Source organism: Procambarus clarkii, chromosome 43, assembly GCF_040958095.1.
Source record: "Procambarus clarkii isolate CNS0578487 chromosome 43, FALCON_Pclarkii_2.0, whole genome shotgun sequence".
NCBI classification, from domain to species: Eukaryota; Metazoa; Arthropoda; class Malacostraca; order Decapoda; family Cambaridae; genus Procambarus; species Procambarus clarkii.
Genome location: NC_091192.1, coordinates 23,690,367 through 23,714,126, shown reverse-complemented (window position 1 = coordinate 23,714,126; position 23,760 = coordinate 23,690,367). Strand labels below are relative to the sequence as shown.

The 23,760-nt window shown below is 37.1% G+C and overlaps 1 protein-coding gene across 4 annotated transcripts in view; it reads right to left on the bottom strand.

The window, feature by feature from the left end:
* The window catches only part of LOC123755892 (uncharacterized), an 86,539-nt gene that overhangs the window by 39,840 nt on the left and 22,939 nt on the right, over positions 1–23,760 (bottom strand). The window contains exons 2-3 of one of the 4 annotated variants that reach the window (XM_069300116.1): positions 13,398–13,474; positions 3,255–3,329 (exon numbers count right to left, since the gene is read on the bottom strand). The exons of 1 other annotated variant lie outside the window; for it this stretch is intronic. The gene's annotated coding sequence lies outside the window, so the exon portion shown is untranslated. Of the gene's footprint in view, positions 1–3,254; positions 3,330–10,818; positions 10,943–13,397; positions 13,475–23,760 lie in introns of all 4 variants that reach the window. 2 more of the 4 variants (XM_045738819.2, XM_045738818.2) reach the window with 2 other exon arrangements.

Here is a 23,760-nt window from a genome sequence, read left to right as displayed (position 1 = left end):
GGTCTTTGTTGTAGTAAATGTTGTACAGGCAGCCTTTGATTTACATGATTTCAGGCAACTTAGATTTAGATACACGGTTAAGATTAACATCTTTTCGAAGTACCAACACAGTACATGTACTTTGATAAAATTTGACTGCACATAGGTTGAGAACTGATTAAAGCAGCTAATCCACAATCCAAACACATCCTCAGTAGTTTGCCAGGCTACCACGCATGCCACATCTTGTTTCACAAACTTTTTGGATTGTATTTTTACATTAATATTATATATCCCAACCATTATGGACTGTATATGTAGAAGCAGCATTACATATCAATGCTCAAATGCATTAAGTATACAGTATTATTGAGTAAAGTGAAACCGGTGGATGATTGTAGGTTTCTAGAACCTAACTATCTTTCCTATACACCTTCAGGTATGATTTGAAGGTGGTTCTTCAAATCAAGAACCACCTGTATTTATTACACATCAAGTTTGGGGTCAGGTTATGTCAGGAGTGTAATGCTTAAAGTTCATACTGTGATTGTGTACAGTATTGTTGCCCAATATCTTCTATTTCTCAGTGGATGTTCAGGAAATGAGTAGACATCATTTTCCTTTTGTGTTTAGATGATGTGTTTTATAGTTGTACAGGCTGTGCTGCTGATACAAAGTACCAGATTTATTGACAGAAATAGGGGAATGTAGATAGGAATATAAACTTGGATTGAGGTCAGCTGTTGCAGTATATATAGTAGGATTGTTTTCAAGAGAGCATAGGTGTTATGTTTTGAGATGAAATTTATAGTTATGGAAATTTGTAGGTCATGTGTATGTTTGAGTTGAGATGAATTTGAGATGTTGCATCAAATGCATCATTTGATGCATTTGATCTGATCTGAGATGTTGAGATGAGATGAAATTTATAGTTATGGATATTTGTAGGTTATGTGTATGTTTGAGTAACTGTTTTAGAGGGTTGAACAGAAATTTGCAGGTGATAATGTGTTATAAGGATTTGGAGCAGAAAAGATGGATGTTAATAAAGTTTATTTGCTGCTAGCGAATGTGTTGGGTTAAAAAGTGGCTTTATTATGTTTTAGTTTTGCTTTATGGAATGAGATTTTTGTTAATAATCTGTAATGATCATAAGAATTAGAATATGCTGGATATTTGTTTTCTTAATTCACGAAACAAGATTAGTTGGTCAACACAATTTGTTTTAAGATGTCCCAGCTTGCTCCTTAGGGGAACTTTTTTTAGTTATGTGTATTGAAGCACCACGGTCAAATTTCCAGTTAATTTTGACTTGGCTAGGAGATGGAATACACTAAACTCCTTTCCATAACGTTCTACTCCACCTATAATCTCTAAAAGAGCATAGTTCTCTTCTATCAAAGGTTATATTTAAGCTTGGAGTTAATTGGCAATGTGAAAGGTAGATTTACATATCAATGTACAGTAGAGTACTGTATATTATAACTACTATATTTAATCTTGGTGCTAGAACTTGATATTACTGATTGTTTCTTGTGTACTCATTGTCACTCTTGTGGACATGCACAATGCTACTTCTATAGATGTAGTAGTAGGACAGTGATATCCAGACAAGTGCCAGGTAAATTTTGAGAAGTATGTCACAGTACAGTATATGATCAGTGCGAGTTCTCTGGGACTGTTCTATTTTTGGCAGGTAATCAGCCAAAATACCATTTATGGAATGGTGGCAAAGCACTGTTCATTGTGACACTAGCCCTACTGAATTAAGGGTTTGAAGCCTTACTTCAGTACCTGCACCAAGAGAAGATTTGTCAATATTCATATACAGTACTGTACAAGGTTTATGGAACAAGTGGGGCAACCTCTACCCTTTGACTAGAAAAGAAACTTACAATGTCACATTCAACAGCAAAACTGGATTTGTGGAGAATACAAGCACCCCCCTTCTTCCCCAATCCATAAACAATAAAAAAATCACATCAAAGGGCAGGGGGGCTTATCTGAGAATGCTTTCTTATTCAGTACAAGTACTGTATAAATCTAACCTAATTACAGTAGTGAGACAATTTAAAGAGGTTTCCATCTATTTCCGCAGCTTCATATATTCACTTAGGCAAGCTTTCCAACACTGCATAGACTAATAGACTAGCACCATCTTCAGGATTGATACGTCATAATGATTTTAACTTCAATATTAATTTAGAGCAACCTTATGTTAATACTATGCACTGTTTACTGCATGTGCCACATCATTTGGCCCAAGCTAGGGTGGAAGCTATATTCACCAATTAAATATGAATTATACCATTAACTTTTTAATTGCCTGCCCAAGTTTATTACAGAAGTGGAAGTGTGAACTACAGTATGTTGAAACTGTTATGTGCCTGGCATACTTCAGCTATAAACCAGGAAAGGGAGGGGGGAAAACTGTTTACTGGTATTTATTCAATTCCTATACAGTACTGTATATTTAGAATGGGTTGCAAAACAATAACAAATTCTGTACTAATCACTGCAAACTAGCAACTAAATTTTGATTAAATGACATTTCTTTAGGAGTTACAACAAGTCCCAAATCAGTTTCCATTCACACTCTGAGATGAGTTCAAATTCTCTTCAATGTAACTCAGTACGTCAAAACAGCAAACCAGTTGTTATAAATCTGGTGAAATAGGTGAATATCCCAGCAAAAGTGTCATGTACAGTATACTGTACTACTGAAATCTAGTACTGTACTGTATTAAAAATTTTTAAGACTCAAACATTTTTGAACAAAATTGTAATGAAGTGTCTGAATCTGTTCAGGCATAAAACATTGTTTTGTTTTATGGTACATTTTTAATGTATGGTACTACATTAACAAAGTGTATTTAACAATTAATTCCTTAGGTGGTTTTAGCACTTCAAAATCTGAAAAACTAAATTAGAGGATACCCCACCTCAAAGCACCCCAAGAATACTTGAAAAAAATTGAGAAATTTTCTTCCTAATACTGTTTATAATAATTTTCATTGAACACATACAGCAATCAAGACATATTTTACCAAAAGACTATGGTAAAAAGGCAATAAATAGCTTTAATACCAGAAATGCTGCACTAACTAGCAACTTTTAAATAATAAAACATGGCTTTACCAATTTTAACTTGTCCAATGTATCTTCTGTTGTATAAATATAATATAGTTATAAACATTCATCTTGGTTTTCAAGGTATAAGTATATCGCACATTTTCTATACGTTTGCAAAAATGATGAGAGAAGTCTCACTTTACCTTAAAGCCAAGAAACTGTGTACGTGTCCACTCCTGCAACCTCAACAAGAAATCTGCATTGTCTGCGAGTGGGATCTAGGAGATCAAGTGAAGAAAGCGAGACAATCCAGTTTTAGAATGTTTGCAAAAAAGTGTGATTTTCGTATAATTGGACAAAGCAAAAATGTGAAAGGCTTAAAAAAAAATAAAAACAAAAACATAAATAGATGTCAACAGGAAACTGCAACTAAATACGTTATGATTGCACATAGGGTTGTTAAGAGACTGGGGAAAAGTGTGTAATATAAATACTGTAATGTACAAGCTGCAAGAGGTACCATTTGTATTGTGATGGGGCTTTTGAAAGTAACATGCTGCATACTTCAAATATCTTACTTTTCTACTTATGGTACATTTCTTTAATTTTTCTTCGCTGAACTTATTCCATATCTTATTTTTAAGTGCCCATGTGCAAAGTCTTGCACTGTCTAGTCTTAATCTAGCTGACACAACTTTGCATATTAGTAGCTTCACACTTCTTAGCTTATTTTGGGATACTGGATATACTGCATTGCAGATGGCTAGGACAAAAAACTACCTATTAGTCTGTAACTGGAATATGTTGAGGACTGTACTACAGAAACCAGCTCAAAACAAAGATAAAACAAGCACCACAACTTGTAAGACTAACGTATTGCTAACCAGGTGCAGGCATTATGGTAGCTTCACCATATCGAAGATAAATAACAGCAGTAAACGAACAAATCCACAAGGGCTGTGACAAGGATTCGAACTTGAGTCCGGGAGCATCCCAGACACTGCTTTAATCGACTGAGCTACGACAGGGTTAAAAGGGTTGAAACCGAAGTTCTACTGAACTTACTGGATAATGCATTTGATGCATCACGTTAGTGTGATCTCTGTGTGTAATGATGTAAGGGCGAAGAGGGAGAACGGCCTGTTGACATAGCTTGGGTGCAGGGGGGTGGGGAGGTTGTGTAAAATCCTGGTTTGTGCCTCGGAGAGGCTACGGGATCCAGTAAGTTCAGTAGAACTTCGGTTTCAACCCTTTTAACCCTGTCATAGCTCAGTCGATTAAGGCAGTGTCTGGGATGCCCCCGGACGCAGGTTCGAATCCTCGTCATGGCCCTTGTGGATTTGTTCAACAGCCGTAAAATTTGTAATACAGTATTATGCAATGTAATGAAAGTGCCAAAAAAACAATACTAAGAAAATTATTTGGTAAAAATACTATTTGCTTCCTTTTCAGAATTATTCACCATTTTACAAGTGGCCTTTGCTATAAGGTTTAGTTGCGGAAAACATGCGTCTAGCAAATCTCTTGGTACAGTATGTGGATTTCTGGTCAACAGCTGAGTGCAGAGTACAGAACTGGTCAATATGGCAAACACACAGAAATCACAATAGCATGATATATCAAATGAACAAATCCACAAGGGCCGTGATGAGGATTCGAACTTACGCCTGGGATGATCCCAGACACTGCCTTAGTCGATTGCGCCACGACATGGAAAAATATGGGGTTTTTATATACTGACCTTCCGGTTGCAATTCTTTTGCCATGTCGTGGCGCAATCAACTACGGCAGCGTCTGGGATTATCCCGGGCGTAAGTTTGAATCCTCATCACGGCCCTTGTGGATTTGTTTATTTAATATCACATACTTTAAATTGGCCAAGTACTGTACTACTTAGCTTCCTCTAGCTCTGGTGTAATGATATCCTGGTTTACATTCAGTTTTGCTGCTCTTAATTTGTTGTGTTGTCTTGTTTCTATACATCATTATCACTATCCTATTTCCCACTTTCATGAGGTGGAGACACTTGTTCTGAGACAGTGAAGTAAAATTTGCCCAGAAATGGTGGGAGGTGGTAGTTAGAGTTGGAGAAGCAAGCATTTGTCCTGAGAAGGTGGATACACATTTGTCCAGAGGTGGAAAAGCATTTGTTCAGAGGTGAAGTGGCATTTGTCGAGATGCGGGTGAGGCATTTATCCATAACTAGGTCCAGAGAAGGTAGAGGTATTTGTCCAAATGAATAGCAAACATTCACTCTTTTAAAAAATTTGTCTATTCTAACAATTTAAACAAATTTTAACAATTTAGACATGCAGCCCTCCTCGCATCCACAAATACTCTTTCATCACAATTCACAGAACCCATAATCCATGTGCAAAAATCATCACTATCACTCATCCATATCTTCATAAAGAATCATTATTCCTAGCTGTTCTTCAAACACCATCCATGCTAATAAAATTATTAATATCTACTGCTACACTATCCTTTGTATTGGCAAGATTTGCACCACCATATCTCCAGAAGCCCTCTCACCACAACTACTTACAGCACCGGCCTGGCCCCAAGCCGGGCTTGGGGGGAGAACTTCCAGAACCCCATCCAGGTACAATCCACACCCAGTACAGTTCTTCCCTGTGCTGACTCATTCTCTGAACTTCACTTCCACAAAGTTACCATTTTGTTATCAACACATCCCAGGTGTTTATAGAAAGCCATTTACAAATTGACCATTAACAGCACTTCACCAGTAATGCTTTTGTTTATAACTCGGTGTTATGTTGTAGCTTAGTACTGAAACCCCAAGAACTTATTTACCACTGGATGTACGTACTGTGTATCTCGCATTCTTCATCAACAGTAGAACTGCATCATCTGCATAATGTTGAATTTGATCACTGAATTCTCTTTATGCCTATCATATACTAAAGTTCACATCTTTAATTTTTTATATTGACATCCTTTATGACCATCTATATACAAAACTGAACACTGAAACATTAAACAGTATTTGTGTCTGCTTACATTTATATCAAACCAGTCATTTATGCCATCAACTCTTACATATGTGCAACTTGATAAAATGAGAATTTCATTGCATTTCATCTTTCCACAAAGCTAAAGTCTGCTTATCACGTTGTCATAAAATCTCCAAGTCCATAATGGAACCCACATTTTCATTAATTAAGTTCCTTTGCACACTAAACTAAGTAGACTAATGCTAAGTCTTATGCTCAACATTATTTTATTTAATCATGCAGTCACAGCTCAATATATTCACAATCAATTATCTTTTTCATTATATAGTACAAGTAAGGAACAGGTGACTTCTGACTGCTGTTAACAGGCTGGGAGCTTTCCTTTCTCACAGCTCATAGTAAGCCTTACCTACTCATTTCCCAGGAACACAACCCACCAATTAGTTAACAAACAGGTACTCAATTGCTACTGGGTGGAGAGAGATTAGTACCTCCGGTAGTTAAGAATTGGTGCCTAATCAATCCTTCATGGCCAGGACACGACACAAACCAAACTGCTCGTAAGGTGTGGGGTAAGCGTGTTAACAGTGAGCCACCAGCAACTTTGTACAGTATCACTTTCCTTGATGTCTGACATCCTCTACAGTCATTTCAATCCATTACCTTGCATTTGATCATTTCTACTCTAATCATACACACCTGTATCTTCTGTGCTGATACTGTGGGCCAAGTTGTTCTGAAGTGTGCTGCCGTTTCTTAGAGATGCTATTTAGTTAAAGGTACGGCGGACAGGTGTCTTTTTATACAAACATTTAACTTTTTTGTATAATACCTACATGGAGCTTCTCTGGGCAAATGCCTTTCCACACCAAGACTGTCAGAAATGTAATACTGTATGAGCTCAGATATCCGAAGCCCGATGAACTGAATATTTAGGTTATCCAGCCAAAATCAGTTCAGATAATTTTTTGTTAAATTTCCCCATATCTGAACAGAAATTTGAATAACCAGATATTAGGTTATGTGAATTTTCAAGACCTACATACTTCAAGATTAGAAGATCACACAAGAAGAAAAACTACAACAAGGTAAGCTAACGTTTCTCTTTTAAAGTATATTATCGATTTACAGTGTGTGGAAATAAGAATTATGATGGTTATGGTATAAAAAAAAATACAAGCATGGTTATTTTTGGATTTCCCCTGAAAGAATTCAACTTATCTGAATGTCTGGCTTATCCAGCAGGGAGGGGGGGGGGGGGGGTCCTTCCCATATAATTCGGATAAGTGAGCTTAGACAGTATACTGATGATCTAGCACTCTTCTTGCACCAGCAAATCCAGTTACAGTATGTATACATTTGCATTTTTTCCACCTATTTTCATAATACACTGCTGATTTCTACAGTTAACATTTCCCTATGCTTTTATTTAATACAGTACAGTACAGTATTCCCTTTCATGTTACTGCACATCTCATTGATAAGACTTTTTTTTTTACTTAAGAAAATAGTTGATAGTTAACTTAATAGTTTTCAAAGTATATTTTGTTTTTATTTAAACTCTTTGTTTATTTTTTTCTACTTTTTTCTGAATCTTTTCATACATCCTTTACTCTAGTAATAATACCTGTACTTTAAACAATTCTTTACCCCTCCTTACTCATTGTGCTGCATCTACAAGATACACACACACACCTCGTAATCAAATGCTCTTGCCACTTTCTTAATCTCTCCAAATACTTGCAATACTGAACCAGTTTGTTTAGTATCATGCACCACTTGGCATGATGGTATTCATCACCCTATCTTACAGAGACCATTATGTGATTTGACAATCCTCCAAATATTCTTATTTCTGTATGCTGTACAGGCTGTACTTCTTTTATTTATCACACAGTCATAGTTTTATTTCCTTTTATCAGTCACACACTACCACCTATATGTATGACCATTCCATCCGCCATATTCACGAAACAAAAACAAAAAGTTCTTTATGGCAAACTTTTGTGAAAGGCATTTTTTGTGGCCCACTCATTCATTTGCCCGAATATTTGCACTCCCAAGCACCAAACACATGGCATTGTAACTATTTTATGCATAACTAGTACAGTATTTGCAACCACAGCCCACATGCTGATCACCATTGGGCGTACAGTCTCAAGGATCCCTGCAGAGTCTATTGTGCTTCATGTACCAGAGTAGATCACAAATAATTCCAGTGTGTATACAGTACAGCATATACTGTACCGCTGTCCAAATGGTAGCAAGCTGAGCCATGAATGTAAGTGATACTCTTGACAGTGAAGCCGCTTTCATCACCTGGAAACATGGTTGCATAGTCCACCCAATCTTAAATCTTTGCACTGCATCAAAATAGATCAAGGTCTCTAAATGGGCCAAAAATTTATTTGGGAGTCCAGCAACTGGGATACTAGACTATTTTTCCTTTTAGCAGCATTTTGTTGACGAGCGCTTCGACGATGCCATCCTCGAGGCTTCCATCGGAGTCATTCTGAACCCCATATTAAAAGTTGCATATCCTGAACGCGACTCTGGAATGAAGCTTTACAGTTTGGATACAGTAGTGTGTGAATCCAACAAAATTTTCAGACCAAGGTGCAGGACAAGTTTATAGAATTGGTATTGAAGGTCTGCAGTCATGATGGGCACAGGAGGTTGACCTTAGTTGCTCTCGTGATGGTATACCACTCACTAACTTTGGGATGGCGCTGTCCTGAATGCAAATACATATGGCAGTCAAAATCCTATATGATTAATAGCATCAAGTATTTTAAGTGCACTCTTTGTATTGAAAAGTACACATCACATCCATACATCAGTCACAGGATTATGAGGGCATTACACAGCTGTAGTCGAGTCCACCAGTCCTCTCCCCCTCGTCGAATGTGAAAGTGGCTTGGCTTCTTTCTTGATGAAAAAATATGAATAAATAAATATTAAGAGCCTGAAAGAGGTGCATATCAAACCCCAATAATTTATAGCTCTTTCATCAGCAATAACTGTGCCGTTGATTTTTAGTGATTTATCTGGGTGCATTTAATTGTTTCAGCTTGTGAGAAACAAGAGACTAAACTTTGCTCATTATGCTGCTTTAATAAGAAACTGTTGGAGGATCCTTCGTACGTGCTCCGTTCACGACACCACACAAAATATTTATGTAATTTCTGGAAGTACAGTACTGTACTGTATAAAATCATGATATCCATTATCAGAATAATCTCAAAATGCTACCCTGTGAGACTCCATCCTTTTGGTTCTTGAGTTTTGATATTTGTGTTTGTTCAAGAGTGGTATACATACATCAAAAAATATTTTTTGTTTTATATCTGGAATTCTTCTAGATAAAATGGAAGAAAACAAATAATACCATAACTTAAAAAGGGAAAAAAATGTCTGAAGTAAGGAGTCTTAGAAATAAGGAGAGAAAGAGAGAAAAAGGATAAGCATAGATGAACAAGTAACTGGAGAAATGCTTAAAAAAAGTAGGGGTGTGTGTGGGAGGGAGAGTTTAATATGTCTAGGAATTATGCTTGTAAAGCATAGTGCTGGGCTATAGTACTTAAAGATTAATTAAATGCATTAATCACTATTTTATGAATAGAAAGGAATCTGGATAGATTCCTAGAATTATAAAAGCAATTAGCATGTTGAGTATACTGTAGTAGGTATGTTTAATAGTACAGTATAAAGCATATAGTTAATAGTTTTCAAATATTAAATAAGGAACAGTAAGAGCAAGGTAATTTCATGGAGATAGGTTGCATGGATCAGATGAGGATATTTGAACAAAATTGCAACTTGATATGCACTTAGAAAACACTAATGCACTTACTGTACCATAAAACAAAATTAAACGGGACTAAGCCTATTACATCTGTACCAGGACTCTTCCACAGCAGAATAAAGTACTGTATGCTAATTAAATCTTAACACAAAAACAGAACAGCATGAAAACCTAACCAGGCAGTTCAGAGATGCACATTACACAGCATATAAGATCTGATTGCAAGATGAAACAAAACCACAAAACATACTGTAGCTAAAACAAACAAATTCTCTATAAAACCCCCATATTAGAAATGTGATTTATCTTGAACAATTATTGCTAGAACGAATGGAATCAACATTTTCTGGTTTCTAGCACAGTATATGTAGATTGTGTCCATTTTTTTCTTTTAAATACCTGTACATAATCCTACTAACAGATTTAAAAAAAAGCTGTTAATTATTGGCCCCTGCACAAGAAAGCAATATACAGTACTGTAATTGGTAATATGACATTTACTGGATAAATGATATGCCAGGCCTGTAGTGTAAATGGCTACATTTTATTTATTTTACTTTACAGAATTTATCACAATGTAAAAAAAGGAGGTTTTCAAATCACATGGGGGCATTTCTTGCAATATTAGTTACCACTAATTATTTGTCACTAGTGAATGCACAGGGAAGAAAAAAGGTGGCAGTGAGCTATTACTTTACTTGTATTTGACCTTGGACCATATGGTCACAACCTCGCTTCTTTCAGGTTTGACACAAGTGTAGGGTTACCCCATTTCAGAATGGCAAAACTGTTTTCATTCCTCTCAAAAGAGTGGAAAAGTAGAAATCTTTGATAAATAAATTTCAGCTGAAGATGGGATTTACCCGTCTCTTACTTATCTTTACTTATCAGTTGTACCTACGATAGTTGCAAAGCTGGTTGGTTCACATACCTCAGTATAGGCTAACCAATGCTGACTTTAAGAAAACAGAAATGTGTTCCCACCTTGTAATGAATTAGAGTAAGTGAACCACAGTGCATATGCTACATTGTGCATAGAAGATATGCACATTTCAGATGTATTTTGGATTGTCACCCGAGGACCGGTGATGGGACGATTAATCGGAATCTGAAGAATTGAGCATCTTTCAGTAATCAGAATTAGTATCTGAATTGAGAGAAATTTATCATGACTTTCAATTTTTAAAACGATTATTTAACATTTAATAAAAAAATATTCTTTTCGTTTCAGGAAATAATGAAAATTGTTTAAATTATGATAATTAACAAAGTATTATGCCCTAAAGTTTCATTTTACTATTGCAATATAATTTTATTTGAAAAAGGATTAAAAATATTATTGTAACGTAAATTGCATACAATACGTACACCTGTGATGGGTAATGTAATGTTTTCAGTGTTTCTTATTTTCTTGTGTTTTGTAGATTAAGAATTACTTTTTGAATAAAAAGGAATTGGAATTAACAGTTGAGCTAGTTATAATATTAACTTTTTGAAATAAGATTACAAATTGTATTTTCCTATATAGTACTGTACACAATTAAAGCATGTATATCTGCATGTATAATGGCATGGTTTTAAGCTGGATTTACCAATTGTTTTCTATTCTTAAATCGATTTATTATAATCAATAAATTTACCATGATCATAATATCAAGCATTAAATTTTCCAAACTGAAGTACCTTTTCAGAAAAAATAAGTATCCAACTATTGTTTTGAAAAGAATTGGAATTGATAATTTTTAGTGGAATTGGCATTGGAAATGTTAGAAATCTTAATACTGTATTGTTCCATCACTACTGACGACCATGTAAAGAACACTGAGCGAGGAGCGTCCAACTTCAGAATTAGTTTTAAATACTGTACATGGAGGTCAAAATATTAAATAAATTGTTCACAACCTTTGGGAGACCAAAATTAGAATATGCAGCCGTTGTACGGTGCCCATATCTCAAAAAGCACATCAACCTGGAAAAGGTGCAGACACGCTACATAATGGCTTCCAGAACTGAAAAAAACAAGAGGTACGAGGAAAGGTTTGAGGCGATAAATTTGCTAGAGCTAGCAGATAGAAGAAAAAGAGGCAATATGATCAGATCACTATGTACAAGAAAGCAACAGGAATCGACAAGAGAAATTCTTGAATCCTGCAACTTCAAGAACAAGAGGTCATAGGTTCAAACCAAGGAAACAAAGCTGCAGAAAAACAACATTTTTTTTTGGTGTGGGGGGGAAAAAAAATTTAGTAGTTACAACTGATTGACAGTTGAGAGGCAGGCCGAAAGAGCAGAGCTCAACCCCTGCAAGCACAACTTCGTGAATCAGTATACGTCAAAAATCCCAAAAACATATAAAAAAAAAAAATACCTGATCACTTTTGTGCCTTTTAAATTTTAAGCTACAAATACAGAATATATTTTTAATACTTTTTTTCCCAATCACATCTTTTACAACTGCAACAAGCCATGAATAAAGATTCTAAATTGCCTCGAGATGGACTGAGCCTAGTGAAAGAACAGTAGAGCATGGGTGAGATTAATCCCTGCACTGCGCATGTACAGTATTAAAATGACATTACTGTGGTGCGCCAAAAATATATTGTTCCAAAAACAGTATTTTTTCATTTGGTATTGTTAATTAGCACCCCAGGAATCACAAAAATCTAAGTAAAAAGTCTCTATCTACTGTAGTTTAATTGTAGTGGCCTAGACTTTTTTTTTAATGAGGTGAGTTGCCATATGGGAATAACTTTGTAAATTTATTTTCAATGTTTCCCACTTCATTAATTTAGTTTTTTTCACTCCAGCAAGTTGTATCTGTGTGTCAAAGATGGTGTTCATTATGTATAACTTTGAAAATATACATATATACAGATATATGTACGGTACTGTATATAAATATATATGCACACCATGTATTTATTCATACTAATATATACTGAGTATATACAAGCCTAAATCTTATACAGTAATTGAACATAGCACACATTTTGCTTGAAATATATAATGGTAATCACTCACTTGCTGTTGTTAAAATTTCAGTGGCTCATAGTATGGCTGCCCTACATGTTCCTAAAGCTATGACCTTATGAACATTTCGTAGGCCTTGGTAACCTAGGCCACGTTACTAAGCCCTAGGAAGAAAGGTGAGGGACTCAGGATGTTCTTATCAAGATTGGAGATGGTTACTGAAGGCCTGAGGAAGCAAATGTACGCCCCATTGTATGCATGGGAGTTTTGAATCTTACCTTGTGATGATTTTGGGGCTTAGCGTCCCAGTCCTCGACAAGGCCTCCTGGTTGATGAACTGGTCAACGCGGCTACTCGCAGCCTGACATGGGCATCACAGCCTGGTTGTATATGTATATCTTATGATATACTAACATAATCACATGCTGGATGGCACTCCAGCACACACACCTTAATATGTCGGGTGCAGTGCAAGGGTTAAGCCCCAATGCGAATGAGCAGTATGGAAACAAGACATTACAACACTCTCCCCCTATATATTAAGGGCATAATTAGCCAACCTCTCGGTGTTCAAAAGAGAACTTCATAAATACCTCAAAATGACACCAGGCTGTGTGGACACTGATTCCAGGAACTAACAACAGGAAGACAATAGGTAGGTAGCCACAATCTGAGGGGACACATTACAATCAAACTCCTCCAGTTTCCTTCAAAATTCCAAATTATATATTACAAATAAAACTACTTTTGTACAGATGAGGAGGGGGATGCAGGGAACATCGGTCGTATGCACACCAAGCATGGTCAGAGACCAGGCCGTGGGGAACATTGATCCTCAGAATCATTGAAAAAAAATTGAAAGGCAAGACTGCCCATCCCGCCCCCCCAATATTCTCTCTCTCCACACCCTCAAATTGGATCCCAGTTGTATAGGCTCAAAGTGCTGACAGTAAGTCACAATAACATGGCTGAAAATTAAACACCCAGCCCACACATTTGAAAATGAAGAAGTGGCAACGTAGTGATCTTGGACCATTATCAAGTCTTGTAAAGAAAGAATGGTACACAAATATATAATTCTTAACCTTCTCTACTACTATTTTTTTACCAATTTATCTAGACACCGTGTTGACATCAGAACAAAAAAATCCTCAATCCTTAATTGTAGTTACAGTATATAAATTACACCATACAATAATAATCTGGAAGTGCACACACTGTATTACAGTACATACATTATATATAGCTAAATATAGCTGCTATTATATATAGCTAAAATACATATACAAATTTGTTTAAAATGGTTACCATGTAAAATAAATCTGAGGTATTAATAGCAGTATACAGTAGTAGGAAAATGGTGATGTATCTTACTCTGTATACTGTATATCCATTGCTATTCATCCTCATTCCTCTTAAGACATTTTCCTTAACTTAAGCAGTAACCTCAAGAATCTTAAAATTAAGCAATTACAAAATGCTTGAGTTGAATAATAACAAGCAGCTGCAAAATTCTCAAGTTGAATAAGGCTAGAACAGTACAGTACTGTATATGAAAAGGAAGAAAAGGTGTAACACGCACCTAACAGTTGAAGTCAAGCATTGAGCTTAATGAAATGCCCTTTTCCGGTGGGCCCTCAATGGCTTCCTTAGCTTGAACTGTGGTTCTATTAAACTTTAACCAAACATACCAGACCCTTGAGACCCATCTGTTGCCTACAGAGTGCCATGGCCAGATTATGGCTCCTTCTACATGGGAAGTACGGGACTGGAGATCAACCACAAAACTGGGAAAACCCATCTGAAAGCACAGGTGTAACAAAACAAGCAACGGATTTAGTCTGTAAAATGTTTTCGTTGCCTTTGCCTGTGGAAGATTAGAATGTGCCCTATAATATCCAAAAGTCCCTCTGGCAATCGTTTGCCATACTGGAAAAAAAATCCTGAAAGCCTTTGTTTCCTTCCTGGGCCTTAGAAAAAAAGGTGGACACTATGTATGGGGCATCACTATCCACTTACTAACACCCATAATAGAAACCATTGATGCAAAAAAATCCCTAATGTATAGAAATTTAAGTTTTTTTTTTAGGAATTAAAAAAAAGGGGGGTCGGTGGGTTAGGGTTTCTTAACAATGCAAACAACCGTTGCTATGGGGTAAATACCTTATGATATGCCTGACCACCACTAGATGACAGCCCAAGTTACCCAAAACCCCATTGGAGGCCCAGCAGAAAATAGCATTCCACATTCATCCCTTGATTTCTGGGAAGGATCCCTTAGTGGGTTTACTAACTTATTCATGATGGCACCTCGGTACATGAGGTCAGCTTTTCAAAAAAGCACAAAAATGGACTCAGCTGATACATGCAAGAAGAATGGCAGGAAAGGCCCCAGGCCCAAGAAAGACAGTCAGACACCAAACACAAGCACACACGTGACATAATCTTTGGAGCAGGACAGAGATGGAACCAGGGTCCTGGTCCTGGGTAACCCCAGATGTGCATCTTAATGTATGGACCATGATATACTAAAGATTATTTAACCTGGAATCTTCCAAAATCTACAAGAGTCTGAAGACTCCTAGTGGATTTGGTCAGATCCCAGGTTAAATCATGATTTATGGGTTAAGGCTAGTGTCTGAGGATACCCAGAACACTGGTTTGACCCCCATCGTGCTCCAGAGATTTTCTCATGTATTTTTATCACCATATTGTAACATGCCCTAATCCAGCTTACAATAACCCTCCCAATACCATGCACCTCTAACTTTCTAATGCAAAGTTCTCAAAACTGGAATACACATTGTGGTGTTAATACTCTATATTTCCAAGTTGCTCTTTGATGAGAAAACTTAAAACATATAAATACTGTACAGTACTTGAGAGCACCAGGGGTATGTGTACCTGCTTGAAAACTTTTAGGTTAAAGTGTCAAATGCTGGCATGAGTGACTCTCCCTTGAGGTGGAGTGAGAAATTCCTTAGTCAAGGAGGAGCATGACTCCTGGAGTGCAGGGTTGGATTAATGTCTACCATGAGGCACAGTGTCAAAGGCTTTTCTAAAGTCAATACATAAAATGTCACAATCCACTCCATGATTAACGGCTTGAAATATACTGGATAAGAACGAGAGTAAATTTGTAAAAAAGACGAGTGGCTCTTTGCAGCAGTGGGTGAGAAAAGGAGTGGATGGAGCATGGATAGGTAAGGGGGTGGGATAGGATTGCTTGGAGTAGGGCACACACTTAACTGTACTTCCTGGGGTTGAGCTTCAGCTCTTTGGTTACCTCTCAACATTCAAGTAACTGGTATACAAGTTTCCAAGCCTATTGGGCTCTGTCATATCTTCATTTGAAGCCAAGTATGGAGTCAGTCTTCAACACTACTTTATAGTGCACTCCACTTGTTCACTAATATACTTAACATGTACTTTCTAATGCTTCTGTGGCTCATTTAGATACTAAATATGTGTCCCCCTTGATTGTATACAACCAATTTTAAATGTTTTTGTCTGTCCTGTTAATTTCCCTTGAAATGTTATGGTTTCTCAAAGTTATGGATAGGAACGCTTGTCACGTTGATCAAAGTTCCCGTAGTCTAAACCAACCTTTCCCAGAATGCAACTCGGAACAGTAGCCCTGTTTATTGCTAGTTGAACAGAGGTATCAGGTGTAAGGAAGTGCACCCAAATGTCTCCATGCTATACAAGAATTGAACCCAGACCTTTTTGGTACAGAACTGACTGTGCTGACTACTCTTTTTGTACCTGGATAGGATTCTGTGTTCTAGTGAAATGAGATTAAATTCCTGTAGTCTTTCTTGATAACTCAGCCCTCTGGGAGGAGAGAGATGACTGGTCACTGACCCTTTCATTCAGCCGTAAATGAAGACCTAGTCGTAAGTTTAAAAGTTTACCAATACCATACATATTGCAAAAGTAGGCCAATACACTGAGATACAGTACTTATAAGTACATTATTTTCTCACTGCTCAGGTAGATCATCTCACTTCTGAATACATCAGGTTCTGGTTTTTGTGATTATTAAGTTCAGAGCTCTGTTAGTTTTGTGGATGCCTCTGTAATACCAAACCCATGCACACTGGAGTTACTGAGGACTAGCCCAGCATATAACATAGTGCAGGAGTTATGTAGTATTTGTTATATATATATCATATAGTGCTACAGCACATTACTGTACTGTATAACCAAATTTTGGCTACAGAGCTTAACTCTTTTACTTCATCACCTTGGTTTTGACCTTGTTTCCAAGCTGAGTAATTTGGGATGTATAAAAAAAAAAATTGCGTGCCTTTTGAAGAAAATATTGTCCAAGTAACTAAACATTAAGATATAAGTGCTTCCATGAGATATATTATGAATTAAGATAATTACCATAGGTACTAGTAGGGAAGGGGGGGGGGTTAGCATTACAAAAAAAAAAAAAAAAAAAAATCTAGTTTAACTATACTATAAGAGAATGTTCAAAGTTGAAGGCTACACAGTTGGGGCCAGTCTCACCCAAACTGGCAGAGGAAATGGTCTGGAGAATGGGATGAACATAGGGTGGCAGGGGTGGCCAGAATTCAAAAGGGAACAGCTTGCCAGGGTCACATTCAGATCCCCCCCCCAACAATTTTTGGCACTGCCTGACAACTACTGTACATATTTAAATATTTTCAAATTGTTTAAAAAAAAAAAAAAAATCTTATGAAAATATGCATCATTATTTACAGATCTCAGGAAAATTTAACAAATTTCCTGCTGTCAACAATTTACACATACTAGCATAAAACAGTAAATTCTTCCACAGTTTCAAAGCCTTCTCAAGCAACGGCCCTTTATCAGAGTAGGGGGTAACTATTCATTTTTTCAGATTTCACACCACCAAGCTCCTCTCAATGGCAACCACCCACACATTATATTTTCTGTGTGTGTGAGAGTGAGAGAGAGAGAGACACACACTACACTGATAATACCAAGACAGAGGGACAGACTTTCAAACACACATACACTAGATGGTTGAATAGTAATGGTTAGGTGGATGGAAAGATAAATTTATGGATAGATCAACAGATGGAGAGTGGTATAGACAGATGAGTAGATGTAGATATAGGGATAGATGGATGGATAAATAGATGGACAGATGGGAGACAGATCCGGGCAACGCCAGGTAACCCACCTTTTCTGTTTTCTCCTGTTACCCATTCTTGACTGTTGTCATTTACTGGGAAAGAGGGATACTGTATTATATTGTATTAGTGATTAATTTCTAACCCTCTCCTGACTTGCAGTAATCACATTTCTGAAGTAATCAGGCACTGTACTGCAAGCCTCTAGAAATTCAGATGATCCATTTCTACAGCAGTTTCAGAGTTCTACTTATAATCTAATTATTATTTATGAATCCATTTTACACTTCCACTTGCTGTCATACACATACACTACTATTAGTTTTATGACACCACCTGGCATACCTCTTACAATATATACAGAATTGTATGCACATAAAATATAAATACAAAATTTGTATGTGAATACATTCCTGGTAAATTGTAAGTACTGTATCCTACTACTAGAGTAGCAGATTATCCAAAATGTTTCCACAAACATATTTTATAGTATAAAATATTGTTCCCTGTGACTGGAGCCTTGGGTTCTGTGTACAGTTAATTTACTCTTGTTTTGATCATGTATGTAAACTTATGTGCTGATGGCTACTTTGAACCATCAAGAATTTCTGCTGGACATTTACAACTTAATAGCCCAGATACACCCTTCTTTACTTCTTTAGTGGTTATGAAGAGTGTTTAGTAACTAAAGACTAATAAACTGTGAACAGAAACACAATATCAACTAATCATGTGAATAGAATTTCACCAAGCAGCTGGGTATGACACCACAGTTTATAAACCAAAATATTGTGCCCAACTTGGAGGTGAGCAAATTGAGCCTGGAAGTAGAAGACTCAGGAATCTGGACTCCAATATGAATAATCATGGCGGTCGGTGGTTGTTTTTTTCCTAATTGCCTTGGTAACATTCCGATAGGATTTTTATATCACCAACTAAATTTCCCCACAGGAGTTTGATCACACCACAGAGCTTAACCCTAACCAAAAGATAAAACTGACGATCTCGTATCTTAATCAAATTCATTATTGTATTTGGACTAGGCTATAACAAAGATTACTGTCGTTCCTTGACTATATTTAGTCAAGTGTTAATTAATGAATCAGTGACCTGCTGCACTAGATACAAATTTACAAAAGCATTTTCCAACTGTAAAATTCTCCTCAGGTTGGTGGAAGTAACAGTCATCATTCCTGAATCTTAACGCTTCTAGTCATTCAGGAAATCTAGGTTACAACAAATGACTATGTACATCCTCTAATTCAACTAAGATTGAGAAGCTCACTTTTATTATTAAAATTTATTTCATCTTAAATCTATCATTTACATATTGTTGAGTATCTGGACTTTGTAGCTAGGCTTAATCTCTACACCTGTCTAGTCTATAATATGGGCCCCTTAAGTATTGGACAAGTGTGCTATAGAATTCTCCACAAGTTGTATACCTTTGAGATCCTTCTTTATTGTGGGTGTTTAGTAGCCGAGTAGCTAGAGCTATGAGCTATTGCTCTGGTGGTATGTGGTTTGATGCAAGTGCCTGATCCAGAACAACAACCTCCGTAGCTTGATCTGCAGATTTAACAGCAGCACTACAAAGCCCCAGGAAAAAAAAAGTAGAAACCAAGCAATAGTCGTTGAAATTGAAAGAATACTAATCGAAATCAAAAGTACTGTAGTAACCAATCAGGGAAGGGTAATCAAGTTTCTGTGGATTCCACAAGTGCCATAGGCACAATCAGAGAACACTACATGAACATCAGAGGTCCATGGTTGTTCAACATCCTCCTGGCGAGCACAAGAAATATTGCTGGAACAAACATTGACGTATTTAAGAGAAAACTGGACAGTTTTCTTTAAGTGCTGGACCAACCGGGTTGTAGTAGATATGTGGGCCTGTGGGCTGCACCAAGCAACAGCCTGTTGGACCAAACTCTCACAAGTTAAGCCTGGCCCCAGGCTGGGCTTGGTGAGTAGAAGAACTCTCAGAACCCCACCAAGGTATGACCAAGGTATTCCCCTCCCATGTTGAAATTTGTGGAAACAAATGAGATGTGCTGGTTGCTGAGGGCACTGAAGGAGACCATATTGAATACTTCATATCCTAAACACTTCTACAAGTTAGAGGGAAGGCAAATATCAGGGGAAAGTGCCAAGCCATTACGACTATATAGCACTTAGAACAGGTCAGAATAAGGATTTGGGATGGGACGGGGTGAAAGGAATTGGAATGCCCAATCACTTGGATGGGTCAGGTATCGAATGCCAAACTGCAGGAAGCGCGACCCATCACTCTACTGTCCAGCCCAAGTGATTACGCTACCTCTACAAGCTAGAGAGGTATCATCAAGCAACAGCACAATGACAAGGTAACTGAGTAAAGGTGGATAGACAAAATTAGTGAATCCATACTCTAGTATAATGTGGTTGCAGCTGGCAACCCAAATAATTTTGGAAGAAGGGGAGGTGGCTGAGGGAGTCAGAAATACTGTTTTCAAAATAAAAACAACAGGAGATTCAAAATGGAAACAACAGTTGAGCATTGGGGCTGCTGAATCTATGGTGAGACTGAAGAACACCACCTTGACCACTACCTGAGAGATCGTGCACATCTAAGAGATATTAGAAATATGTGTAGAATAGTAAACCCCAAATCAAGTTAAGAAAACTATTTGTCAAATATAGATGCTGTTTTAATGTTAATCTTTTTGTCTGATACTTTTCACTTGAAACAGTTAAGGAAGTCCCAGCTGCATCCGGGTTCAAGAGGCTAAATAGCCCTTCTTCTTATTGGGGGCGTTGATCATGTTGATATGACTATGTTCACTCACAAGATGAGTGATGCTGCCCAATAAACTCACCTTCCAGGACAAAATTTATGAATTTTTTTTTGCTTGATCCACGTATTGTACTGTACTGTCCAAAGTTGTCACTCGGCAGGATGAAGTCCTCCATCTATTTAAATCATTGGACATGGGTAAAACAGTGAAGCTGGAGAAGGTTAAACTGGTTTGTGGATTGCTAGCTTTGCCTCTCACATGAGTCTACAAACTCTGCCTATCTCAAGGAATTTGGCCCTCCCTATGGAAAAAAGCAGATGTAGTTCCTGTCTACAACAGGAAGAAGTTGTTCAGTGGTCAGTAACTACAGACCAGCATCGGTGTTTTCAATTACTGTACTGGAAAAGTTCTAGAGGCGTCAGTCTCTTTGACAAATGACAGGACTTTTTACCATCATCAGTTATTATGTGGTATACAATTTAGTTTTAGGAAAGGTCATACTGCTGCTGACATCTTCCTAAACCTCTCCACTCAGTGGCATCAGGCACTGGAGGACTCCAAAATATGCTGTTATTGCATTTGGTGTTCCCTTTGATCAGGTATGGCACTGTGGACTACTAGTAAAGCTTCAATTACTTAGCATTTCAGGTTCCATTTTATTGATAATGAAGGATTACCTTCAAGAATGAACTGTAAGAGTAGTTCTCAATGAAGCAGAAACTGAAAACCACTAAAATAGTGCTAGCATACTGCAGGGTAGTGTATTAGACCCTTTGTTATGTCTACTTCAATGATCTACTTACTACATCTCATCCCTGAAGCTCAGACCTATGCTGATGACTACTCTAGCCATTACATATGGAAAAGAAGAAATACTAGTTGCTACAAGGCTTATTAATCATACTCTTGCAGCAATATCTACATAGGGAAGGTGATGGCATCACATTTGTGGCAGATAAAACAGAGGCAATAATGATAAGACAACATAACATTGCAAATGGGACAAGAATACAAATGAGTGACAAAAACTGAAAAGCATTCAGTGATGAAGTTGACACTTTGCAAACAAAGTTTGACTTTTCAATCACCACGAAGTCGTGTTCTTTAACTAGCAAGCAAGGCAGCCAAGAAACTTACAGCCTTATGGCAAATCTTGTATCTTCTTGACAGCAGGGGTTGCAAAACCTTATATTAGGCTCAAGTTCACTCCAATCTTGAGTATGCATGGCTCTCCTGGATCGCTTACCCCCTTTAATTTAGAATCAGAATTAGAATTCTGAACAAGGTGAAGTACCGTGCAAGCAGACTCATCTTAAGCTGTGACCTCACTCAGGTTGGACGGGTCAGCACATCAGAGATGCCAGCGGACTTACTGTTATATACAAGGCAAATGTTTTAGGTTCTCAATCTGGCTCAAGTTCCTAGACTACCAGTAGTTGGCAAACACAACACAAGGTACTCAGCAATCAACAATCTCATGCTGGCTGTGCCTTTCACTCCATCGGTGATCCTTCCCAGACTGACTAGCGTTTGTAATGTTTGTTCACATAGATACATGTGAAATAAAGCCAACCAACCACATGAAGACTAGTTTAGCACACAGTTGACTCCTGGTCCATCCTGTTCTTTGCTCAATTGTTACTTAGCAATAAATTTTTGTTTATTTATAAATACAAATTATAAGGTCATAAAATAAATGAGTTTCTAGGGCTAGGATTCAAATGAGATGAAAGTGTAATGTGTACACCATTTACTTTGCTCAACAAAATTAGTGTTGGTGTGTCATTTGGCATTAATTAGGTAGAAGGAAGTTTTATACAGTACAGTACCTGTATTCTGGGTGCAGAGGACATGCCCATGTAAGAGTTAATGGTGTAAAATGACTGGTTTTTATTTTAATATAGGAATTGTAATAAGGTCACATAGGTCACAGTAAAAATGTTTTACCCTTTAACGTTTTTTGTGATGCCTACAGTCAAAATTTGCTCAAAACTCTAGAACATTCTGATGACCGCTGTAGTCATCAATATTATGATGGCTAATTTTAACTCGCCTTTGTTATTTTATCTTGCTTTTATTACATTTTTAAAAATACCATTATAAAGTACAACTCTTCAGCTTATTAAATATTCAACATTGAACATTTTACCGTGCATAGTAATTTTGCAGCTTGTGTCGGAAGTATAATATTGATGAGCAATTTGCGCTTGGCCTAAGATGCTAGTAACACCCAAAATTGGTATGGGGACAAAAACGTGAAAGGGTTAAAGGGGGGAGGGGAGGGGGCAAACTTAGTATATAGAACTGACAAGATGTATGTATGCAGATGATTCTTTTAGCAAATAAGTGCCATTTAGATTGTCTTGCATTCGGTATCATTACCCAGCAGTATGTGGTTGGTATTATTGCAAACAAACATATTATGAGAGTTTTGGATAACTCACTGCATCACTTTGGCTGATTGCATTCCATAACGCAGTATTTATTCACATTAAATTTCATCTGCTAAGTGCTGTTCCATACACTTATTTTCTCCAGGCTTTCTTGAAGGGCATGAATCATGCCCTTCATCGTCGTCTAAATTTCTTATCTTTCCTATTAGCTTGGCACCATCAGCAAACATGTTCATATAATTCTGTATTCCTTCTTGAAGATTGTTTTATAGACATATATTCCTTCTTGAAGATTGTTATATAGACAATGAACATTATTGGTGCTAGAACTGAACCCTGTGTTACTCCACTGGTAACACTTCCCCAGTCTTGTACAGTGCTTCTGATTACTTCCCTTACTTTTGTCAGAATTTTTCATCTATGTCAGAAGTCTCCCTGCCACTCCTCCAGCATATTCCAGTTACCAGAACCTTGGAACTGTCAAAACCCCACATAAATGCAGTCAACCCAACCATTCGTTCCTGTAGAAACTGTGGCTATCATAGAAATTAAGTACAGTAATTTGTTACACAGGATCATCCTGATTGAAAACCATAGTCCGTTATTATACCATTTCTCGCCAGGTGTTCTACTCATTTGGTTTTAATTATTTTTTCC